Source organism: Mesocricetus auratus, unplaced genomic scaffold (assembly GCF_017639785.1).
Source record: "Mesocricetus auratus isolate SY011 unplaced genomic scaffold, BCM_Maur_2.0 Super-Scaffold_100019, whole genome shotgun sequence".
Classification (NCBI taxonomy): Eukaryota; Metazoa; Chordata; class Mammalia; order Rodentia; family Cricetidae; genus Mesocricetus; species Mesocricetus auratus.
Genome location: NW_024429200.1, coordinates 39,554,323 through 39,571,428, shown reverse-complemented (window position 1 = coordinate 39,571,428; position 17,106 = coordinate 39,554,323). Strand labels below are relative to the sequence as shown.

Sequence of the window (17,106 nt, the reverse complement as noted above, 5' to 3'; positions counted from 1 at the left end):
TAGTTATAGGAAAATGTATTTTATGTTTCATGAATCTGTGGGCTTTAAGATTCTCTTGTGATTAATAACCTCATGAATAAATTGGTGATTAAAAGAACTCTCTATTTGCTCTATAGTCAAACACTTCTTAGCATACTCCTCAAATAATTTTTCTACTTCTTATCTCTCTTTGGACATATGGAAAATTAATTAGTAGCTACAAAATGAAATGAACTCAAATGTTCTGCATGAAATGCCCCTTTTATATCCACTTTCAGAACAATAAAAATCATTCTACTGCAGAGAATGTTAAAAAAAAGAAAAACACTTTCAGTGGGGTCTGTTTTGGGGTATTGTAAGAGGAGAAACCTGGGGTACTTTAAGGTTAATGGACAGTGATTAAGGTTAATGGCTGAGTGCTTAAGGTTAAGTGCTGTATTTACATAGCTGCCAATTCACAAAAAAAAAACTTCTTATGTCTATCAATCAGTTGCAGCTAAAAGTCAACTAAGCAGCAAATGGAAGATAGGCACTCAAATTAGAAACCCTTCAACTTGATTTCATAGGGTACAAATGTCAATTTTCAATCAGAAAACATTTATTGAACACCTGCTTAGTCATGGCTGTGACACGCAAAGAGAGGTAGAAATGACTTTGTCTGTCCTCAGAAAGATGAGCATCTAATTGGGATTGGAAGTAAGTATGGAATACATCAGGACCAGGACTCTATTAACACAGGTATGACACGTTATTAAACCCAGAGCATGCACAGATAATCTCACACTGGATTTCATGGAGTGAGAGGGATATTTAAATAAACCTTAGAATAAATGCTTTCCAACGCGCTGTATTTCATTCTTTTAAAAATGTATACAATCTTAAATAGAATGAACGTGAATCATGGATGACACTTTAATATATGTTGTTCTGTGTTACTTCTATAGCAATTGAACAATAATACTAATAAACAAGACACTCAGTAGGAGGACACAATGCCCCCTTTCAAACAAAAAAAGGCTCATGATGAATTGAAAGTCATGACAACAATAATTCAGGCAGCTAAAGAAAAACTCAATTAGTTGGTAACTTTGAAGTCAACGGAAATGCTCTGAGACTAGGCAAAGTTTCAAGGTTTAGACTAGTCAAAAGACTTGGGCACCCAGCAGTAACCCAAGGCAAACCACTCCCTGGTCCCCACCTGACCACATGACGAATTATATAGATTGGATTTGCTAAAGCAAGACAAATGCTCATCTCAGCAAAAGCCACTGGGAACAAGCTCTTCATAGGTGGAAGCGTTTCATATCCAGCCAGGGAGCTTTGTGTGCCTCTCATTTTTTTCCCTCTCCCTGACTTTCTGAACAATTTCAAAAGGATCGCATACTGGGTCTGAGGACTTGGGGGTGATGGGATGCAGGGAACACGTGCAAAGGAGAAGCTCTGATCAGCAAAGTACACTGTTTTAAATGAATTGTAGGATTCTGCTGGATACACATTTTCACTCACTAAGGTTACTCTGTTGCTCATGGTCCCAGTTTGTTTTCCATTGCAGTGACAAGCATAATGACAAAAATCAATGTGGGGAGGAAGGGTTTTACTTAACCCTTTAATTTACAGTGCACCAAATAGAGACGGTAGGAAGGAACTCAAGGCAGTAACCAGAAGGTGTGAACTGATGCACACACTATGGAGAAACCATGCGTACCAGTTTGCTCTCCAGGTTCTAGACCAACTACCTGTCTTATACTTTCCAGGACTTGCTGCATAAGGATAGTACAGCCAAGAGTGATGTAGGACCTCCAACATCAATTACCAATCAAAAAGTGCCTTACAGGCCAAGCTTATGGAAATATTTTCTTTGTTGTTGCCTTTTTTTTAAACTTATGTTTATTAAATTCCAAAATTATTACCCTTTCTTATACTTTGTACTCTTTCCTGCCTGTACTCCTCCCAATATCCTCACTTCTGCCCTCAAATATCACCCTCTTCCCAAGTTGATCACCTTTTTTCTTTGATTATTATTGGTACGTATGTGTGCGCAAAACCATACGTACAACCTGCCAAATTAGTTTTTGTTATTTGTGTGTGTATGTATTGTTACAGGCTGACCACACTATATTGGACAATCAATATGGTGCCTCATCCCTGGGAGAGGTTAATTTTCCTCCTCCCAAACACCCCACCCTTAGACAATGGACTACTACAGGCAACTTGCGACTTCTGGGAAAGAAGTAACATCTTAGAGGAATGATCTACTTTACATTTTCTCAATTTTGAATTCCTCTTTCCAGATGACCTTAATTTGTGTCAATCTAAAAATAAAAAAAGAATCACCTGACCAGAATATTTATATTTGAAATCTTTAGAGTGTAAAGGAGATGAAGCTATTTTGGAATAGGCAGCAAAAATTACCAGGGACTTTTAGGGGGGTACAGAGCACTTGGCAGGAAGGAGTAGTTCCTTACTGGACCTGTGTGTGCCTGGAATAGAATTCAGTGGCATCCAGTTCTGAACTTGAATCACATCCCTAAGAACAATTTAATGTAAACGAATTAAAATATTACTAATAATCAAAATCTTCTGAAACAAAGGAATCTTCTTACTTAAATCTAAATCCCCCCAAACTGTTAGAAATCCATTTATTAAATGATGTTCCATCAAACAGTGCTTTTCTGCATATTGTGTTGTGTCTAACTGGCTTCCCTTTCAGTACTAGCAGTGACTATTGTGCCAAAAGAGTAAGCTTTAGAAAATGAAATTAATGGAAAAGAGAGAAACAAGATGAATAATAAATGCACTTAGGAGCATGAAACTTTTTGAGTGGGTTCCCTGTTAATGGCAGGAGATCAATGTTGGCAGAACCAAAAAGACAGAAAAAACAAACAAACACCAAAAAGATCAGAGAATAAAAGTGGAGGGAAATTGCCCCTGGACTGAGACAGATGTGTAGAGAGGTGAGATATCTAAAGAAGATTTCACAGCATTTTGTATTTGCTAAGGGAAAGTTAAGTTCCTTATACGGCTTTGCTCTTTACACTTCTGGGAGATAAGGTACACAAAAGTGTGGGTCAGTCACTGAGGACATACTCATAACCACCTAAATCTTCTTGGAACTACCAAGCTCTCAAGAACTCCTTATTCTCACTTCTTTTGAATGTGTTTCCATTATTAATGACCTGTGCCTCTCAGGTTGGGATCAAATTCGTTTAAAGATAAACATTATCACAAACCTCTTATAGAGTAGGGTGAAGAGATTTTGCAAAAGAAATAAGGTTTATAATGCCTTAAGTGTGTTATTTGTCTGAGCTAAGATGGTAAACCACTACTGAGGCTGAAATTCAGTATCTGTTAAATAAAGCAGGCTATCAGAGACAAAAGAGTGAGTGGAAGTTTCACACACCTCTGAAAATTTTTCTAGGGATTTATAGCTTTGGTAGAAAAATAAGAATGTAAAGCAATTATAATAAATTCTTCTTTTTCTTTAAATAATGTTTGAGATGATTTTATATGCTTTTTCTCTTATCACACAAATATCAAGATAAATTAAGTTCACTCTTTTCAGCTAATTACACTGTACTGTCTCCATTTCATTATGCGACTGTACGCTGACAGAATAAAAATTGCCTTTAATAGTTTAAAGCAACTTATCCATTTAAAGTATAAGAAATGCATTTTTCTCTTTTGTATATTTTTATTTAGTTTAGAAACAATCTTATTTCACATATCAATCCCAGTTCCCTCTCCCTCTTATCCTCCCATGGCCCCTGCCAGCCCCCATCCCACACCCCACCCACTCCCCAGGGAGGGTGATGCCTTCCATGGGGATCATCAAAGTCTGTCATATCATTTGGGGCCCCTGTGTGTCTAGGCTGAGAGAGTATCCCTCCATAGGGAAGAGGCTCACAAAATCCATATGTGCACTAGAGATAAATACTGGTTCCACTGTCAGAGGTCCCATAGTCTTCCAAGGTCTCCTAACTGACACCCACATTCAGGAGACTTGGTTTGGTTCAATGCTGGTTCCCCAGCCATGAAACAGAAATCAGCTGAGCCAAACTCCTGTAAAATAAGTTGTAGAGAGGTAGAAGGGATGAGCTTTGTATCTAAAGAGTTCTCTATCTTCACAGAATCTTCTGCTTATGCCTGAGCAGAAGGAACCAAAGCACAGAGCCTGGCCATGGCCTGCTGCTGGCCTCTGCTTTTCCTTTGTGCCATTACTCTCCGAGCAAATACTTTTTAAAGAAAAAGTAGATAAATGGTAAACCTCATTAACTGGCAACTTTTGGGAAACTTAGAAATTGTTATAAAACATTTTCATATCACTAGAAAAGGTTTTATTCTAGGGTTTGTGAGTTTGGTTTTTCAGGTCACCACCAAAAGCACACTAATACAATCATGTGCATTTTGTAATAATATAAAAGAATGATCATGATTCCCAAAACAATATTTTGAAAGTATTAATAATATTATTCTCAACATCCCCTATTTGACCTAGAATTCTGAACTCCATATGATGTGCCATATGATGCCTTATTATGTAGTATTTCTTAAGTTTACACATTAAATGATACACAAACCCAGTGTCCCTATAGCACCAGAGAATAACAATGATAAACATAAGTGTGCAAAACCACTGAAAGACTAGGTAATCTGAGCAACCAATGCTTTGATGAATAGATTCTTCCTATTAAAACTTGTGATATGACTTTAAGGAACTGTGTGTGTGTTAGTTGCTAACGCCTGTAAATCATCCTGTGCCAGTATGAATGAAAATGGTCCCCACAGGATCATAGGGAGTGGCACTATTAGTAGATATAGCCTTGTTGGAAGAAGTGTGTCACTTAGGGTGGGTTTTGGGGTTTCAGATGCTTAAATTAATCCCTTTGTTACTCTCTTCATGCTTTATGGGGATCTAGAGGTGGAACTTTCAGCTGATGATAGGGAATGTGGCTCTTCTGTATGTTGTGAATAAAGTCAAGACGATGAGGAGAAACACAGATAAATAAAAATGAGTTAATAATTAAGTGAGAGATAGCCAATAAGAAGCCCGAGCCATTGGCCAAACCGTTTGCTATTAATACAAGCCTCTGTGTGTTTATTTCTGACTGAATGGCTGAAGAACAGGGCGGGACAGAAACTTCTATTTACAAGCTACCTCTCCAGCACCATGTCTACCTATGTACTACCATGTTTGCCACCACAACAATAATAGACTAAACCTCTGAACTGTTGGCCAGCTCTAATTAAATGTTTTCTTTTTTAAGAGTTGCTGTGCAAAGAATACTGTCAATAAGGCAAAATGGCAGCCTACAGACTGGGAAAAGATCTTCACCTATCTCACATCTGACAGAGGGCTGATCTCCAAAACATAAAAAGAACTCAAGAAACTAAACCAAATAATCCAATTAAAAGTGGGATACAGATTTAAACATAATTCTCAAAAAGAATCTCAAATGGCTGAGAACTGTTCAACATCCTTAGCTATCAGGGAAACCCAATCAGAACAACTCTGAGATACCATCTTTCACCTGTCAGAATAGCTAAGATCAAAAACAATAGTGACAGCCTATGTTGGAATAAGAACACTCCTCCACTGGTGGTGGGAGTGCAAACTTGTATAGTCACTTTGGAAGTAACGTGGCAGTTTCTCAGGAAATTGGGAATTAATCCCCCTTAAGACCCAGCTACACCAATCTTGGGTATATATCCAAAGGTTACTCAATCATACCACATGAACACTTGCCCAACTATGTTTATAGCAGAAATATTTGTAATATCCAGAACCTGGAAACAGTCTAAATGAACCTAAATCAAAGAATGGATAAAGAAAATGTGGTACAAACTCACCCCCAGAGGGTCAGGCAACCAGGAGCCTGCTGAGAGTGCTGGTCTACACCCACCCCCACTCAGGGCAGAGGTGAGCTATGGCTCCCACCTTGGGCTAACTTCCTTCTGCTTGCTCACTCTGAGATCTCCTGCACCTGGCTCAACAAGCAACCTTGAGGCTGCTGAAAGCGCTGTGCTAATCCAGCTCCTACCCACCAGGAGAGGGAGTGCCTCAGACCTACCTGCGCCCATTGTGAAACCCATCAGAGTAGTGGACCTGCTTGCATCCACTGGAGGAGAACCTTGGACTCATACCCACCAAGAAAGGAAGAGACCCCACCTGGACACACTGGAAGAAGGGATGGGAAGAAGGCAATCTAAGAACACATTCAACAGCAGAAAAGCCAATATGATGCAACCAGAGTCTAGGGACTGTACACCAGAAAGACCTGAACATCCCAACACAGATGGAGCAGAAGAGAACGACCTTAAAAACAACTTCATGAAGATGATAGAGATCCTAAAAAAGGAAATGAGAAAATTCTTTAAATAAAAGGAAGAAAAGAAAATGTGGTACAGGTATACAATGAAGTATTACTCAGCTGGAAAAAAACCCAATGACATAATGAAATTTGCAGGCAAATGCAGGGACTAGAAAAAAAATCATCCAGAGTGAGGTAACCCAGACCCAGAAAGACAAACATGGTACTTACTGAATCATTAATAGTTATTAGATGTAAAGCAAAGGATAACCATGCTACAATCCACAGCCCCAGAGAAGCTAGGTAACAAAGAGGAAAAAAGATGAGATCTCCTAGGTAAACTGCAGGCAGAGTATGGAGGGAAAAGAATGGGAAGGTATGAACATGAGAGATTGGGTTGGTGGAGTTGGGGGCAGGAGGTACAGTAATTAAAGAGATATTTTGATACAGAGGACCATTTTGGCATTACGAAGAAAACTGGTGCCAAGGAAACTCCCAGGAATTCAGAAGGATGACCCCAGAAATAGTGTAGAGACACCTAGCAATAGTACAGAGGGTAACTGAACTGGCCTTCTCCTGTAATCAAATTGGTGACTACCCTAATTGTCCACAGAGAGCCTTTATCTATTAACTGATGGAAGCAAATACAGAAATCCACAGTCAAACACTGGGTCCAGCTCCAGGAGTCCAGTTGACCAGAAGGAGGAGGGATTGCATGAACAATGGGGGTCAAGATCATGACAGGGAAACCCACAGAGACAACTGACCTGAACTAATGGGAACTCACTGACTCTGGACCCACAGCTAGCAAGCCTGCATGAGACCAATGTAGGCCCTCTGCATCTGGATGACAATTGTATGCCTTGGTCTGTGTATGGTGTCCCTAGCAGTTGAATAAAGACCTGTCCCTGACTCATGAACCCGGATTTTACAACCTATTCCCCTTTGCAGGAATGACTTGTCCAGCCTTGATTCAGGAGGAGGAGCTTGGTCCTGTCTCAAGCTGATACAACATGCTTTGTTGACTCCCACAGGAGGCCTGCCTCTTTCTGAATGGAGGAGTGGATTGTGGGCCATACACAGGAGTTCAGAGGGCCAAATGGGAAGAGTGGAGAGAGGGGAAACTGTGGTTGGTATGTAAGATAAATGAAAAAAAGACTAATAAAAATGATACAAATGATGGCTGGGTAAAGAGCATGGGACTGATCCAGACCCCCTGAATGTGGGTGTCAATGAGGAGGTCTATGGGACCTTGGGTAGTATTTATCCCTGGCATGCAAATGGGCTTTGGCTGCCCATCCCACAATGAGGGATGCTCTCCCAGCCTGGTCTCTTGGGGGAGGGCCTAGGCCCTGCCCTAGATGAAATGACAGACTCTGGCGATCCTCCAGGGAGGGCCTCATCCTCCCTGGGGATCGGAGTGGGGATTGGGTTGGGGGTTGAGGGACCTAGTGGGAGGGGCAGGGAAGGAGGGGAGGGAGAGAGAGAGAGCTGGGATTGACATGTGAAGCAAGCTTGTTTCTAACTTACATAAACCCCAAGGAAGAAAAACAACAAGAGGTATAGAAATAGTAATAGAAACATTAAGACACCATCACTTTGTAGGTGAGGTAAGAGGATCATGAGGTTGGCATGAACTAGCTACATATCATAATTTGTAGAAGATGACAAAAATATAAAATAAAATAAGATAAAACCAAACAATATTAAAATCTGCCATAGTATTTTAACTGAAATAAAAATATTTTGATATTCAAAGTCACTATTCTGGATATGCAAAAGAAATATTGATGAACGGAGAAGTTTAAAAACGCATCCCTATTGTTCCTTGCTCACTTCCATACATCAAAAGTAAACAGCATTGCATTATATAAGTACAACATTCAAAAACCTTACCAACACTTTCAAGTCAGGTTGCACACATACATAAATTGGGTATGCTTCTGTTGTGGTTTAAACATGAAACATCTCTCAGCGGCTCATGATGGGGGATATCTTTCTGTACACTGTGAATACATGTTTCTCTTATTGGTTGATGAATAAATGCTGATTGGCCAGTAGGCAGGTGGGTGGGGCTACCAGACTAGGAGAATGCTGGGGAAAGGAAGGCATCAAGGAGCTGCCTGAGAAACGCCATGTAGTCTCCGAAGGAGTAACATTATTGGAGGAACATAGGTAAGCCAAAGCCTCATGGCAATACATAGTTTAATAGAAATGGTTAATAATTAAGGGAAAAGCCGGGCGTTGGTGGCACATGCCTTTAATCCCAGCACTCGGGAGGCAGTGGCAGGCAGATCTCTGTGAGTTTGAGGCCATTCTGATCTACAGAGCGAGTTCCAGGAGAGCCTCCAAAACAATACAGAGAAACCCTGTCTCGAAAAACCAAAAAAAGGGAAAAATAGCCAATAAGAAACCTGAGTCATTGGCCAAACAGTTTATAATTAATATAAGCCTCTTTGTAGTTATTGGGTCCAAATGACTGTGGGACCATGCAGAAGAGAAGCTTTATCTTTAGGCTCATTTGTTGACTGCCTTGTACTCAGTGTGGTCCTCGGGTGATATACCAATAGGATTGGGAGGACTCTCCCTTCATCAGTGGATTAACCCACTGAGAAATTCAGTGCCAAATCGACTCTAAGAAAAGGGTCTAACTGACAGAAGAAGATCACTGGCATATGCCAGTCAAAGACCTTATTACATGTGGATCCATTGCTCTCTTTCTCTGTTCCTCAGGCTGTGACAGGCGGCAAGCTTTTCTTCCCTGTGCGTTCCCTGCCATGGGGATCCACACAAGTCCTCAACAACGGGACAACTAAATCTAGGGAGAAAGCTCTGAAACTGTACTTGGAATGAATCTTTCCTCCTTTGAGATTCGCAGGCATTTTGCCATGACAGTGTAAAACAAGCACAGCTCATTGTTTAAGTTTGTGATGTAACATAAAAGTTCAGGTCTCCAATCTCTCTATTCCAAGTGAACTAAAGAACTATAATAAAAAGTTCCTCTCACAATAGGTGTAGCATGTGAACACCTTGACAGGTCTGTACAGGTTTATTGCTCTCAATATTAGATTAGTCCTTTGGAAATACTCTAACATGTTTAATATTATTCAAAATTCCATGGAAATACAAGTGTTCTTAAAAATCAATAAAACCTGGGAATCCATACCACGTGGAGGGATGCTCTCTCAGCTTGGATACAAGAGGAAGAACCTAGACCCTTCCTGGGATGATGTGACAGACTCTGAAAATCCTTCATGGAAGCCCTTGCCTTCTCTGGGGAGCAGAGGGGGGATGGAGTGGGGGTGGGGATTGGGAGGATAGGGAGGTCGGGGGGGAAGGGGGGAGGGAGAGGGAACTGAGGGTGACATGTGTAAAAAGTTAAAAAAAGATGATTAAAATAAAAGAAAATGAGTTACATGCATAACTATACCCACATATATTAAATGTGAAAATATGCTAGTTTTTGTATTATGAGACAATAAAATTTTACTTCTATGTGTAAAAAAATAATCAATAAATCCAAAATGAAACATCCATCCTTGCTAGCTAATGAGAAAAAAATTGGATACTGTGTCCCTACTAAAGGCTCAGTTATAAAAATAATGTTTGTCTTCTATATTCATCCATGTATATTATCTTATCCAAAAAAGGAACTGTTTGCACTTAAGGTCATATCAGTCAAAATTTCATGCTGTTTAAAGAAACTAGTTATACTTGTGAAGCAATATACTTTCCTCATAATTTAAGCAGTAAAACATAAATCTTACTGAACTATTTTATGGGATAGTTGAGAGCAAAGACATATAAGACAATATTTTATGTGACTGTTAAGAAATATTCTGCTGTAGTAACAAATTTCTTCTTCTTTACCTTGTGCTAATGTTGGCTGTGAGTGGGTGTTATGTCGAGACCAGTTTAATTCTTCACTTCTGGGAACTCACTTATAGGATGTAAAAAAAATGGGTATTGTATTAAATTTGGTTTGTTTTGAAATTTTTTCAATACTGGAGCAGAGAAGAAAGTCATCAACAAATAACTATCAACCAACTATGAATCATATACAAGCTTCTAAAGTGGGAAAATATTTGTGAAGTATTGCTTTAGTCAAAGACAGTGTTATTCATGCAAACTTATTATGCTTTGAAAAGAATCTGAGCTCAAGTAAGATTTTCTGAGTAAATATCCTTAAAACAAATTTTGAGCCACAGGAGAAAACACTATTATGTTTTATGTACTACAGCATAAATTATGCCAACTATTTAATCATATACTACATGTAAAACCCATTATAAGTCTTGCAAGAGCCTTGCATTATTATCTCTCTTTTAAAGTCCAAATTCCAAAATTCTCTACAGCTCAAAATCTTTTTGATATGATCATATGCCATGCATATATTCTTTTTATCCTGAAAGAAAGGTTGTAGTTTTCCAGCAATGGACAATGTTTTGATTTCATGCTCACTGTTCCACAGAATCTTAATTTGATAATTCAGTAAAGTATAACTAGATATTCAAACCTAAGTGTATAATTAGTAGCATTTGACTTATATGAGGAAAACAGATTACCACATGACTGAAAGCACCATTTTACAGAAAAACTATTGGCTAATGTGAATTTCAAGTGTATTAGTACATACCACCACAAATAAGGTCACAGTCTCAGATTTTTGACAGAAATGCAATAGAATCTAATAATTTCCCTGTCCTATCCTTCCAAAGATAAAGTTTTTAAGATTAATAATAAAATAGAAGCTTATTGCTAATAGATGTTTTTCTGAATTCTGACTTACAAGGTACATCTGAAACATCTATTCTGAATACATAGTCATGACAATTAGCTCCTTAATATAATTTAAAAGTTTAAGAAATATTTAATATGAAACAGGCTTAAAATATAAGCTTTAGATGTTGATTATAGTTCTGGGTAGGAGTTTTGTAGATGGGAACAGGGTTTGGTCTCCACCATGTAAAGGGTGCGGGATAAGTTGACCTGATTGCTGTGGTTAGTGTTTTGGCCTCTGTGATGTATAAAACCATGGAAGTGGGCAGAGACAAGAGAAGTCCCCATACCAGGACAGAGGACCTGTCCACCAGCCAGTGTCTACAAGGTACTGGTCCCACTATTTTTCTGAAACATGAGAAAGAAGGAATTAATAGAAAAATCATCGCTAATGTGGAAGGATGACTGGGATGTGGTGTTAGGAAAAAGGGAGTGGACTGAGAAGCTAAAAAAAATGGAGAAAGGAGAAAGGAGGCAGAGGGAAAAGACAGAAGAGAGCAGACGAGAGGAAAATAGGAGAGAGAGATAGAGAACATGGGAGAAGAGAAGGTAGAAGGAGAGAGGAGACAGAGAAGACCCCAACGAGGAAAGGTCAGGGGCAGGAAGAAGAGGGGATGGTGCTGGTAAGGGAGAACCAAAAATGAGGAAAGAGGCAGAGTAGAGAAGAAACAGAAGAAAGGGAGGATAGGAGGAAGAGACAGAAGGGGAGGAGAGAGGAAAAGAGAGAGAAGTGGAGGAGAGAGGAGAAGGGGAGAAGGAAGAGAAGGGGGAGAAAGGAGAAGAGAGAGAATGGGAGGAAAGAGGAGAAGAAAGAGAGAAGGGGAGAAGAGAACACAGAGAAGGGGAGGAGAAGGGAGATAAGCAGGAGGAGAGAGGAAAAGAGAGAGAAGGGAGAGGAGAAGAGAGAGAAGGGGAGGAGAGAGGAAAAGAGAGAAAAGGGGGAGAAGGAAGAGAAGGAGGAGAGAGGAGAAGAGAGAGAAGGGAGAGGAGAGAGGACAAGAGAGAAGGGGAGGAGAAGGGAGAGAAAGGGGAAGAGAGAGGAGAAGCAAAGGGGAGGGGGAAAGGAGGTGACAAGAATAGAAGAGAAAGGAAGAGGAGAGAAAACGAGAGACTCCTACAAATAAGCATATAGTACTTACTAGAAAGCCAAAGGGATTCATGAGAAAAAGATTAGCTTCATGGAGTAAATCCATTTATCTTTTAAAGAATAGTGATAGAGAAAATCTTGACCACCGTTTTAAGATAATCACCAATCCTTAAAGTATCCCCAGCTTTCAGATGTCACCAGTGTGCATTCATTCTTCCAGTACCTTGAGACTAACTTGCAAAAATCACTTTCTTTTCACTTTGTTAAACATCTGAGAATAGTCTAGACTGTCTTACATGCCAATCATATTTTAAAATATTCATCAAGTAACTCTCATCACACCAAAGCAAATGTGAAAGCTAAAGGAGCCTTTACAGTGCTTCCGTGTTGTAGAGAAAAGGGGTTAGATTTGCTTCAATTTTGAATCAAGTTCCTTATGTTCATTTCCTCCATCACTAATATATCTTATGTGTATAAAGTAAACAATGTCCTAATTTAAGAGGTATGATCATATGAACTGATGTAAACAAGACAGAACTCTTTGGATAGGATTATTTTGTTTTGATCTCAGAGAAAATACATAGATTCATAATCTTAAAATTATAAAGTACAAGAGATTTCTATCTTGAATATTTCATTTCCATCCTTTAAAAAAAGTCCATATTAGTCAGCATATATTGGGGAAAAACAGTTTTGACAAATAAATGTAATATCTACTTGGAATTCTAGCACTTATGAGTATCCAGGGCCTGAAAAATCATTGATGGTGACCTTCAACTCATTTTCTTCAGTCCTGGAGGTGGAAATACATTTGATGACTATGCATGACCTGCTATTGTGACTAGTCTCCCTATTGACAGATCCTCTAGCCTGGCTAGGAATAATTGAAGAGACAAATTCCTCAAACTCCAGACAGACAAGAATGTATATCTAGACACTGAGAAATTATGGAATAATTATCTTTTCTTCTGATATCTGAGATACAATTATAACTTTGTCTTTGTATATAATAAAAGTTTGAGAAGTAGCATGGAGTCTAAGTGCCCACTGATGATGCAACAGGGTAAAATCATACTCATTGCTTGGCATTCAATTATGATTATCTGAGAAACAACTTTCATTATTATCTCTTCCAAATTTTATGTAGTTGCAATATTGGAAGAGATAATAATAAACTCAACTTTGCTCTGGGGGGGGTACTTATTACAGAATAGGCCTCAGTGGAAGCAAATTGAGGGGTTTGACACAAGGCAAATCTGAATGCAGAATTCCACAGTTTACAGGCCATGGACAACAAGACAATTTCTCTCATTCCATTTACATTTATAAATGGAAATGGGAACATTGCATACGTTGTTGGGCTATAATGACTGGATACAAAGTGTCAAGTCTGGTGCTTATACACTGTAGATGCACAGTTACTAGTATTCACTGACACCTGTCTATAGTGCCAAGTGTCTAATTCAGAGCAGGAAGCTGTGTACATTGGTAATAGGTAATACACCTAGGACTCTCTGTGACCACTGCCCGCAACTTATTTATATTTTCTTTCCTTTGAGTGACCATTATGAGCTTCCTTTGTGTATTGTCCCCACAATCCACATCCACTATCTGAATTCCTTGATCATAAGTAAATACAGTGTTATTATGAAATTATATGTTGATTTAGGTTTAGAGAGAAAAAGTTTTAAGGGATAAGTAACTGGATATAATTTATGATTTTGAAAAATAAATAGAGCAAAAGGCTTTTCTCTAAAACTTTAGATATTTGCATATAAATTATATTGTTTGTATTATTTAATTACTTAATTACATTGCAAACTATTTATGTCTGAAAACATGTAGGAATAAAACCACAGGGTTAAAAATATATATGAAATAAAAATGTAGGATTTCATATTTAAGGACCAAATTGATTTATAAATGGCTTAAATTTCATCAATAAATATCAGTCGAAAAGAAGAATTTGATGTTTTTCAACATAGCTCATATTTGGGAAAATTACAACAAAGTCGTTATTATACATTTTCAGTAACTGCTTCCTTGAGATTATCAGTAGAGTTAAAATTATTCTGTTTAACTCCACTCAACATTATTCTTCAATGAAATGTACTTCTGTGTGAAAAATTATGTGTTTGTATTACTACACATAGCTAGCATTTAATCATAATGAGCTTAAATACCAAACCTGTCCTCCCTCATGCCACCTTTCCCCGGATGGCCTCTTAAAGGTTGATTAAATTAGCTGAAACTCTAGCAAGGGATGTGTCATCTACCTATTTAAATAAAGACTGAAATTTTCATTCAGCATCCACATAGTCTCAATTACTGACTTGATAGGCTTTTCCACTTGATTTTTTTTCCTTGCCTAAACCAAATACACTAACTGATATGTTGTTATAATATTGAAATAACAATCAAAGCGTGCTAAAAATGTGCAAAATGGACCACTCAATTTTTATTATACTTTGAAAGGCAAATGAATAAATCATGAAGACACAAACCTAAATGCAGTGCTGAAGTGAGGTGCAGCCTTTGAAACAGGCTTCCTATTAATCATGGCGCTGACCTTTTCATTAAGGGGCACTTGTTGGAATCACTGACACAGTTACGGCATTCATATGTGTGAACTGTACTCTGTAGCATTCATATACTGAGGAAAGCATAGTGAAATTAGACTCTCTCCCTGTAGGGGGTAGACATTGACCGCTATTCAATGCCAACAATTGCTGGTTAAAGTATTCCATGAAGAATGACTTTTAAACTGCATTTACTCCACCATCTATAATGTCAAATGCAATTCTTAAAGAAATATTTTTAACAAAACGTAATTAATTAAACCTCTCATACCAGCAACTTTATCCAGGGCTAAATCATTTCTGAAAATACACAAAGGAGCCATCAAGACTCTACCGTCATGGTTTTTAAATCATCATTTTCAATGAGGTCCATCTATAATAGTCAAAAAACAAAAGCAAAACATTGGCCAATGGGAATTATCTAAGAAAATCCAATAGCATATTGTCTGTGTTTTCTTATATACGATATACAACATACACATTGTTTTATGAGATGACAATAGTTTCCAGACAACATCTCCAAATACATAAAAGGTTAAACTGTAAATTGAAATGATATAGTGACAGTTTTTAATGCATTCTTTTATAATTTAATCATGTTTGGCAGTCTTTGAAGGATTAATTATTATAACTTGAATCTTCATAGGGACATGTGTTTTATGTTTATTTCCTATACAAAATGTCACACATTTGAATAGCAAACACATTCTTTTACATTGGCTGACATTCCACCTGAAAGTCCACCACAGTGAGCTTGTTAACACAATCGAGATATATAGTGTAATAGTAAAAAGATTCCCTGTAGTCAAGTAAAATTCAGAGCAAGGCTCAAGGAACATGGCTTGACTTAGATCCCATCTGAACTTGGAGTTCAAACATAGTTTAGTGGTGAATCCAAGTTGTAAATGCAAAGTAAACGCAATGTGGAGGCTGCTTTAAACCAAGCATGAAAGAGCAAAAAGTCACAGTTGAGATTTCCTACATCTGTTTTCAATATCTCTTCCTAGACTATTAAACAAATGACCTTTGATTTTAGTTTCTTTTAAAATTGCATTATCATTGTCATTGCAGCTACAGTCTAATGCCACTTTTTAGTTTTCAGCATAATTCCTTTAGTAAGAGTCAGAGCTCAAAAAAGAATTTGTTATGCAAAAACTACAGGAAAATTCCGTATATTGACTTATAAAGGATGTAATACTATGGTCAGGAATGAAAGTTGAAATCCGTTTTCAAGTAGGGTATGGCATCATAAAGACTTTCTTCTGTCTTCTGAGAACTGTGACAGTGCACTTGTCACCAACATTTTTGACAGTAATAAAGGATATTTCACCCAGAAATATCAGTTACCATGCCAGGCTACAGGATCGAATTAGCGTTGTTATTAGCACCACAATGTACTCCACAGTCCTTCTGAATGAGAAGTCACTTGTGGAGTATTTAAGCTTTGGTGGCAGTACCGGAGACACTGCAAAACGAGCTGGGACACTGCGTGAAATGACGCCTGGGGAAACCCACAGGGTTAAGAACACAGGCTTCTTTTGCTGGTTCATTTTTGCTCGGTCTTTAGAGGATTCTCTAAGAGTGAACACCCTTAATTAATTCCAAGTAAAAGAAGAAAAGGTAAAATTTCCACTTACTGCATCTGCGGTCCTTTGTCCTTGAGCTGGAGGGCTGATCTGAGCTTCTACCTAGCTCCAGGTTGCCCTCTGGATTAGGCACAAACGTGAGCAGCAAGAAGCATGTTGACTTTGCAACTAGGCAAGGAGCAGCCGGTCTCAGTGCCGCTGGAGAGCCAGTCAGGACAGAGCACTAAACTTCAGCGAGCGAACACAGCATCTATTACCCCCGAGGCTCTACCATTTCACCTACACCTGGGCGGATCTATCAAGCTTCATCTCTATTAGGGCTATTTGACTCTGTGGTTTAAGAGGGAGGAGGAGAGAGAGAAAGGGGGAAAAAAGAGGCTTGCCGTTGTCACACTTGTTTCTTATTAAAGAGCCTTACGGTGGATTGAGTAATTGTGTACGAAGGTAGTCTGGCTGGCAGATGTGTGCAGCCCCAGTGGAGCCCTAGATTCAAGGCAGATGGGCTGTACCAGGGCGCAAACAACATTGAGAGAGAGAGAGGCGTGATTAAAACAGCAGGCCTCTGTTTTATAGTGGGGTAGCGTTAAAACCCCTGGGAGCTGGAGTTCCCCAACTGGAATTGCTCTTTAGCAAGGAAAACGATAAATTTGATTTAAAGAAAAAAAGGAAGGATGTTCAAACTTCAAAAGTTATAGAGATATGTGCAATATTCATTTTTCCTGTTAACGAAGGATTAATATCCCTCCCTAAATATCCTAAGAGAACTTAATTAAAACTACTCAATCATG

At 38.6% G+C, this 17,106-nt stretch overlaps 1 protein-coding gene across 1 annotated transcript in view; it reads right to left on the bottom strand.

Moving 5' to 3' along the window:
- Positions 1 to 16,572, bottom strand: part of Sema3a (semaphorin 3A) — a 454,628-nt gene extending 438,056 nt beyond the window's left edge. Inside the window, exon 1 of the mRNA XM_040728504.1 lies at positions 16,370 to 16,572. The gene's annotated coding sequence lies outside the window, so the exon portion shown is untranslated. The remainder of the gene's footprint in view (positions 1 to 16,369) is intronic.
- Positions 16,573 to 17,106: the final 534 nt, after the last annotated feature.